The sequence below is a fragment of the Bombus flavifrons genome, unplaced genomic scaffold, assembly GCF_040668555.2.
Source record: "Bombus flavifrons isolate JBK064 unplaced genomic scaffold, iyBomFlav1_principal scaffold0109, whole genome shotgun sequence".
NCBI lineage: Eukaryota > Metazoa > Arthropoda > Insecta > Hymenoptera > Apidae > Bombus > Bombus flavifrons.
In genome coordinates, this window is record NW_027184854.1 from 58374 (window position 1) to 66712 (window position 8339).

The following is an 8339-nucleotide window of genomic DNA, read 5'->3' on the forward strand; positions in this document are numbered from 1 at the left end:
TTGTCGTCACAGTTGCCACATAAAAAAGTATTTTTTCAAATTTCACCTCGGATAAAACAACAATTATCTCCAATAGAAAATTGTCAAGTTTTTGAAATGAGCAAACGTTTCAAATTTCTGCTTTTTACAGCTGTACGATAAATGAACGTTATTTAACTTCAATAGTATTGCGCAGGCAAACAGAAAAATAAGCTAAATAAGAACCGTCAAAAATATGACAACGTATTGCTATCTTCATCGACCGCGATAAATTTTAATGCTGCGCGTTTTCTTTACAGACAATGAAAAATGATTCTCAATTATTGGTGATTGACAGAAAAAACAATTTTTCTCTGAGAAGCTGTTGCAATGGCGCTAATTTATGTGCTTTTATAATTATTCAATGGACGTCGAGTGGCAATTCAATCTTCATTAGTATGTCGATAATTCTTGATAAAAATGGTTATGAGATGAAGTAATATCTCTTCGAGAATTAATCACGGTAAATTAACGATTAATGACAATTACACGACTGTATCTACCGTACGAGTAAAATCTAGCGATGTTCTGTCGTTTCTCAAGTGATACAGATGTACATCAATGTAATATAAATGATAAATATTTTCTCGAAATATCGGGACAAAAATATAGGACAGAAAAGACAACCTCATGGAACTAGCGAGAATGTGAGACAATTGAGAGATAGAGGTAAGATCAAACGAACCGCCTTTTATGGTAGCCCAGTAAAGTACGTAGAGGAAAAATTACCGGTGGAATTTAACTCTTACGTCGGGCGACCCTCTAGGTAGACCAGGCCATACACCGCGGGCCAGACGGAATCCAGATGTCCGCTCACCCGTACTGCGTACCCTCAATAGTCTTAAGGACCCGTCTTAAATCCCACGAATTTGCTAGCTAAGGTCCTTCAGACCGAACCAATGTCCTTTTTTTTTATCGCTTCTTAACGACTATTGTCTACTACGGCTTGACAAGGGAAAGTTGATTTTTCTCACGTATGAGGCCTCCCACTTGCGACTTTATCTCGAGGGCAGTTAGCATCCTTCCTCACCCACCACCATAGCAAATAACCAATTAACAACAAAGCCTATTTCCCTCACTCTCTTAGCCAAAATCGTCACCGACAAATCCGATGGTCCCGTGCGCTAGACACATCCATCCTTAGCTATCCTCCGCCACAGCATCATCACCGAACTTCACTGATCTTCCATCTTTCATGCAGTCAACACCCTTTGACCGGGTTTACACCCGTAGATCAGGCACTTACTTATCTTATACATACGCACCAGCGCAACTATCTTCTTTACAAAGTTGCTGGAATAAACTGCGATTTATAACTAATTATATCAGTGTCATATTCAATTAAACCACCTATATTATCCTAATCGAAATAGGGGATCGATCATTTCGTGGCGTCGATTATCTAATCGTAACGGCAATTTACGACTCCCGTTGGCGTGCTTCCTCGCGATCGCGTCTCTCCGCGAGTGATCGAACACGATCAGAAGTGCGGAATCAGTCGAGGCAAACAATTAGTGATTATAGAAGACGTTTCAGTTGTGGCAGTGCGGATCATTTAAATGCTAAGTGTCCGGGGAAAGAAAAAGGTGCTAAGTGCTCTAAATGCTTATTTTTGGCTGCAATACTGAGCATTAATCTAATTGCGTCAAACCGAGCAACGGGACTAAAGGTTTTCTTATAATCTATGCCTTCTTTCTGTGAACACACTTTTATTAAAAGTCGCGTTTTCTATTGTTCCGAGTTGTCCGGATTTATCTTTTCCTTCCTTAAGGTTGGTTGGTTAAAACCAACCTATTACTAACTACCTTCTTATCTTTTGGTTTTCCTACAAGAATCCACGTCTTATTTTCATGGTGCGATTTCATTTCATCATTCATGGCCGTTTTCCATAACTCGTTCTTTTCGGATCTCATCGCTTCGTTAAAATCCACCGCTACGTACGTTACTGGGCTACCATGAAAGTCGGTTCGTTTGATCTTACCTCTATCTCTCAATTGTCTCACATTCTCGCTAGTTCCATGATGTTGTTTTTTTTTCCTATATTATTGTCCCCATATTTCGAGAAAATATTTATCATTTATATTACATTGATGTACATTTGCATCATTGGGAAACGGCAGAATATCGCTAGATTTTACTCGTACCGTAGGTACAGTCGTGCAATTATTATTAATCATTAATTTTCCGTGAGTAATCCACGAAGAGATATTACTTCATCTCATAAACATTTTTAGCAAGAATTATCGACACACTAATGAAGATTGAATTGCCACTCGGCGTCCATTGAATATTTATAAAATCACATAAATTAGCGCAATAACAATAGCTTCTCAGACAAAAATTGTTCTTTCTGTTAATCACCAATAATAGAGAAACATTTTTCATTGTCTGTAAAGAAAACGCGGTGTATTAAAATTTATCACGGTCGATAAAGATAGCAATACGTTGTCATATTTTTGACGGTTTTTATTTAGCTTAAATAACGTTCATTTATCGTACAGCTGTAAAAAGCAGAAATTTGAAACGTTTGCTCATTTCAAAAACTTGTCATTTTTCTATTGGAGATAATTGTTGGTTTATAGGAGGTGAAATTTGAAAAAATACTTTTTTATGTGGCAACTGTGACGACAACTATAAAGACTAAAAAAGTAAAAAATAAAACATACGGATTAAACAATTTTTTTTAAAATAATTTTTATTAGAAAATTCACTAGAGGGAAGAAACTAATTCTCTTAATCAGGTATCATTATGCAATTGAATGTAATAAGAAGAAACAGGGAAAAGCTGTACATGTTAAGCTGTGATTACACAATAGGGTATTGTTCGATTGCTGCATTTTATTTATTTCATTTTGTATTTTTAATTTTATTGCCAAAAATAAAAACATCACAAGCTCACGGATTAGTTCAATTCCATGATTTTCAGATGTAAATGGTACGATGCATTTTTTAGACGCGATTCGATGCAATTGAATGTAATAATAAGATACAGGGAAAGGCTGTACATGTTAAGCTGTAATTACACAATAGGGTATTGTTCGATTTCTGCACTTTATTTATTTCATTTTGTATTTTTAATTTTATTGCCAAAAATAAAAACATCAAAAGCTCGCGGAAAAGTTCAATTCCAAGATTTTCAGATTTAAATAGTACGATGCATTTTTAGACGCGATTCGATGCAGTCTTTAATTCTCTACAGAAGAGTATACTAGTACTTGATTTGAAAAATGATTACTTCAAAGTATATCTTAAATTTAACTTATTTTTTATTCTATTTTGCTTTATTTTTGTTTTTTATTCTTTTTTTTATTTTATTTTCCTTTCTTTATTCTTTTTTTTTTATTTTGCACTTTACAATTTGTCCAGCTGAACATTGAATTTAATATTGTATGTCTTGTGTGAATGGGAAGGAAGGATAAGAGAGTTAACAAGATTTTAATCTTTCAGTAGTTTTTATTCACTAAGAGTCCTGACTAAGAATATACAATTCAGTACAAATATATACAGAAATATACAAATATCCACATAAAACTGTACATACAATCATACATACAAAACCATACATAAAAAACCATACATACAAAACCATACATACAAAACCATACATACAAAACTATACATACAAAACTATACATACAAAACTATTCATACAAAACTATACATACATTGATTATTATACATAGGAAAAAAAGAGTGACAAGAGTATCGATTATTGGGGATCGAGGTATCCCAACTCCAGCCAGTATGCTGCCATATCTCTTGCGGTTTCTCCCGGCTCTCGGTCCAGCAGCAACCTTGCAGTTATTGCTTCTCCCGGAGAAGGATCGATGTTGACTAGGCTCCCTGTCCGTCGCAACATGGTGAATTGGGCCACTCGATGTCTCTTCGCTTGGATCGGTTGTTCTCGTACACCTGGCAGGACGATTTTTCTAGCCCACGGTGCCATTTTTGCCAAATTCCGTGGCAGCAGCCGTATTGAACTGAGACATTGCTCGCTTTCTAACCCCCAATCGATTAGAAACACGATGTAGCCAGTCATGGTCCGTTGTAAAAGGATGGCTCTTTCCCAAGCGCTAGCTTCCTTAAAATCTACTAGCACGGCGACTAGCATCCCTGCTCTTAAACTTTTCGCCTTCGGCAAGTACTCCATGGGATGTTCCATCATCTCCAAATTGAGTGTTTTGGTTATCTTCGGACATCCAACCAAACGAACCCACATGGTGGTAAGTGATTCGACTCGAACTACCCGGACAGGAACTCCTTCTCGGAACCGATCGTTTGTGCGTTGTAAAATCTCCATGTTTTACAAATCTTCGAAAAAATTTCGAATTTTAATGTTCGACTATACTGAGCTGCCTAGTTGACGTGTCTAGCACGGATGATGCTCTGGCTCCGCCGGGAATCGGACCCCCTTTATATACCTGCAGCGCCGACCCTGAAGACTTACTCGGTCACCGCTTGAACTAAACGCACTTTTTCGTTTGTCTTGTTTCACACTTTTCTTGTCCTCGCAATATTTTATAACAATGTTGACAGTATATACAGGCAGAATATATAGTATATTTTTGATACACAAGTGTCAGATATCAATTATTGTTTTCCGTTAAAATAAATATACCATAATTAGATGCTCTTTTTAACATTCCGATCCGCATTCTTACAATATTTTAGAATTTTTAACCTGAAAATGTCGCTGGAAAATTGAAAACGAACAATTTGAAAAGCACTAGCATCTTGAATGTGAAAATTATGACGTGGGTGTATGCGCTTTGCCCTGCTTTAAAATATATAACACTCAATTGTATTATTCATTATTAAGGAAAATTATTAAAGTTCAAGTGTATGCATCATAGCCTTAAGAAACGGTAAACCGATTCTTTGCAAGTTTTCTTCAAAGAGATACGCGATACGACTTGTTGGATTGAAGGGTTTCTTTTCTTCTTTCGTTTCTCCTCCTTTTTTTCTATTTGCTCCTTTGTTTCTCTTTGGTCGTCACTAGTTTTCGTTTTAGTGGCGAAGAGAAATAGTTGGAACGAATTTGATTTGCGGAGTTTAAACTCGGCTCTTCGCTGATATCCGATTCGTAGTTTGGTGATTGACAATTATTGGAGTGGTGAACAACGCGTTGTATTTCATGTATTTTATGGAAGACTGCTTTTTAAATTCAATATATACGAAATTCCCATAACCTCTCGTATCGAATAGATGGAATTTTATATATAGTTCAATTTTCTTACTTGTATAAATACGAAAGCTTTTATTTTGGTACTTTATCTTCTCTGGATTATGAATTAGTCCGAAACTCTTTCCGACAACTTCCTCTCGCGAAATAAAAAATCCTTGCTATAGAAAATCGTAGAAAATAAATTTTCTATATTAATCCTCCTTCGTTATCAATTAAAATTTCGTTATTGATTAAAAATTATTATTTTATTAAATTCCTTAAAAAATCGGTGTTACTTCGGGCGTCCCTCTACCTAGACCAAGCCATACACCGCGGGCCAGACGGAAACCAAATGTCCACTCGTCCTTACTGCGTACCCTCAATATTCTCAAGCAGCCTCCATAAATCCAATGAATTTCCTAGTCGAGGTCCTTCAGACCGAACAAATATCCTATATCTAAATCGCCTTCTAAAGAGTATTGTCTACTACGGCTTGACACGGGAAAGTGGATTTTTCTCACGTATGAGGCCTCCCACTTGCGACTTTATCTCGAGGGCGGTTAGCATCCTTCCTCACCCACCACCATAGCAAATAACCAATTAACAACGAAGCCTATTTCCCTCACTCTCTTAGCCAAAATCGTCACCGACAAATCCGATGGTCCCGTGCGCTAGACACATCCATCCTTAGCTATCCTCCGCCACAGCATCATCACCGAACTTCACTGATCTTCCATCTTTCATGCAGTCAACACCCTTTGACCGGGTTTACACCCGTAGATCAGGCACTTACTTATCTTATACATACGCACCAGCGCAACTATCTTCTTTACAAAGTTGCTGGAATAAACTGCGATTTATAACTAATTATATCAGTGTCATATTCAATTAAACCACCTATATTATCCTAATCGAAATAGGGGATCGATTATTTCGTGGCGTCGATTATCTAATCGTAACGGCAATTTACGACTCCCGTTGGCGTGCTTCCTCGCGATCGCGTCTCTCCGCGAGTGATCGAACACGATCAGAAGTGCGGAATCAGTCGAGGCAAACAATTAGTGATTATAGAAGACGTTTCAGTTGTGGCAGTGCGGATCATTTAAATGCTAAGTGTCCGGGGAAAGAAAAAGGTGCTAAGTGCTTTAAATGCTTATTTTTGGCTGCAATACTCAGCATTAATCTAATTGCGTCAAACCGAGCAACGGGACTAAAGGTTTTCTTATAATCTATGCCTTCTTTCTGTGAACACCCTTTTATTAAAAGTCGCGTTTTCTATCGTTCCGAGTTGTCCGGATTTATCTTTACCTTCCTTAAGGTTGGTTGGTTAAAACCAACCTATTACTAACTACCTTCTTATCTTTTGGTTTTCCTACAAGAATCCACGTCTTATTTTCATGGTGCGATTTCATTTCATCATTCATAGCCGTTTTCCATAACTCGTTCTTTTCGGATCTCATCGCTTCGTTAAAATCCACCGCTACGTACGTTACTGGGCTACCATGAAAGTCGGTTCGTTTGATCTTACCTCTATCTCTCAATTGTCTCACATTCTCGCTAGTTCCATGATGTTGTTTTTTTTCCTATATTTTTGTCCCCATATTTCGAGAAAATATTTATCATTTATATTACATTGATGTACATTTGCATCATTGGGAAACGACAGAATATCGCTAGATTTTACTCGTACAGTAGGTACAGTCGTGTAATTATCATTAATCATTAATTTTCCGTGAGTAATCCACGAAGAGATATTACTTCATCTCATAATCATTTTTAGCAAGAATTATCGACACACTAATGAAGATTGAATTGCCACTCGGCGTCCATTGAATATTTATAAAATCACATAAATTAGCGCAATTACAATAGCTTCTCAGAGAAAAATTGTTCTTTCTGTTAATCACCAATAATAGAGAAACATTTTTCATTGTCTGTAAAGAAAACGCGGTGCATTAAAATTTATCACGGTCGATAAAGATAGCAATACGTTGTCATATTTTTGACGGTTTTCATTTAGCTTAAATAACGTTCATTTATCGTACAGCTGTAAAAAGCAGAAATTTGGAACGCTTGCACAATTCAAAAACTTGACAATTTTCTATTGGAAATAATTGTTGGTTTATAAGAGGTGAAATTTGAAAAAATACTTTTTTATGTGGCAACTGTGACGACAACTATAAAGACTAAAAAAGTAAAAAATAAAATATACGGAATAAACAATTTTTTTTAAAATAATTTTTATTAGAAAATTCACTACAGGGAAGAAACTAATTCTCTTAATTAGGTATCATTATGCAATTGAATGTAATAATAAGATACAGGGAAAGGCTGTACATGTTAAGTTGTAATTACACAATAGGGTATTGTTCGATTTCTGCACTTTATTTATTTCATTTTGTATTTTTAATTTTATTGCCAAAAATAAAAACATCAAAAGCTCGCGGAAAAGTTCAATTCCAAGATTTTCAGATTTAAATAGTACGATGCATTTTTAGACGCGATTCGATGCAGTCTTTAATTCTCTACAGAAGAGTATACTAGTACTTGATTTGAAAAATGATTACTTCAAAGTATATCTTAAATTTAACTTATTTTTTATTCTATTTTGCTTTATTTTTGTTTTTTATTCTTTTTTTTATTTTATTTTCCTTTCTTTATTCTTTTTTTTTTATTTTGCACTTTACAATTTGTCCAGCTGAACGTTGAATTTAATATTGTATGTCTTGTGTGAATGGGAAGGAAGGATAAGAGAGTTAACAAGATTTTAATCTTTCAGTAGTTTTTATTCACTAAGAGTCCTGACTAAGAATATACAATTCAGTACAAATATATACAGAAATATACAAATATCCACATAAAACTGTACATACAATCATACATACAAAACCATACATAAAAAACCATACATACAAAACCATACATACAAAACCATACATACAAAACTATACATACAAAACTATACATACAAAACTATTCATACAAAACTATACATACATTGATTATTATACATAGGAAAAAAAGAGTGACAAGAGTATCGATTATTGGGGATCGAGGTATCCCAACTCCAGCCAGTATGCTGCCATATCTCTTGCGGTTTCTCCCGGCTCTCGGTCCAGCAGCAACCTTGCAGTTATTGCTTCTCCCGGAGAAGGAT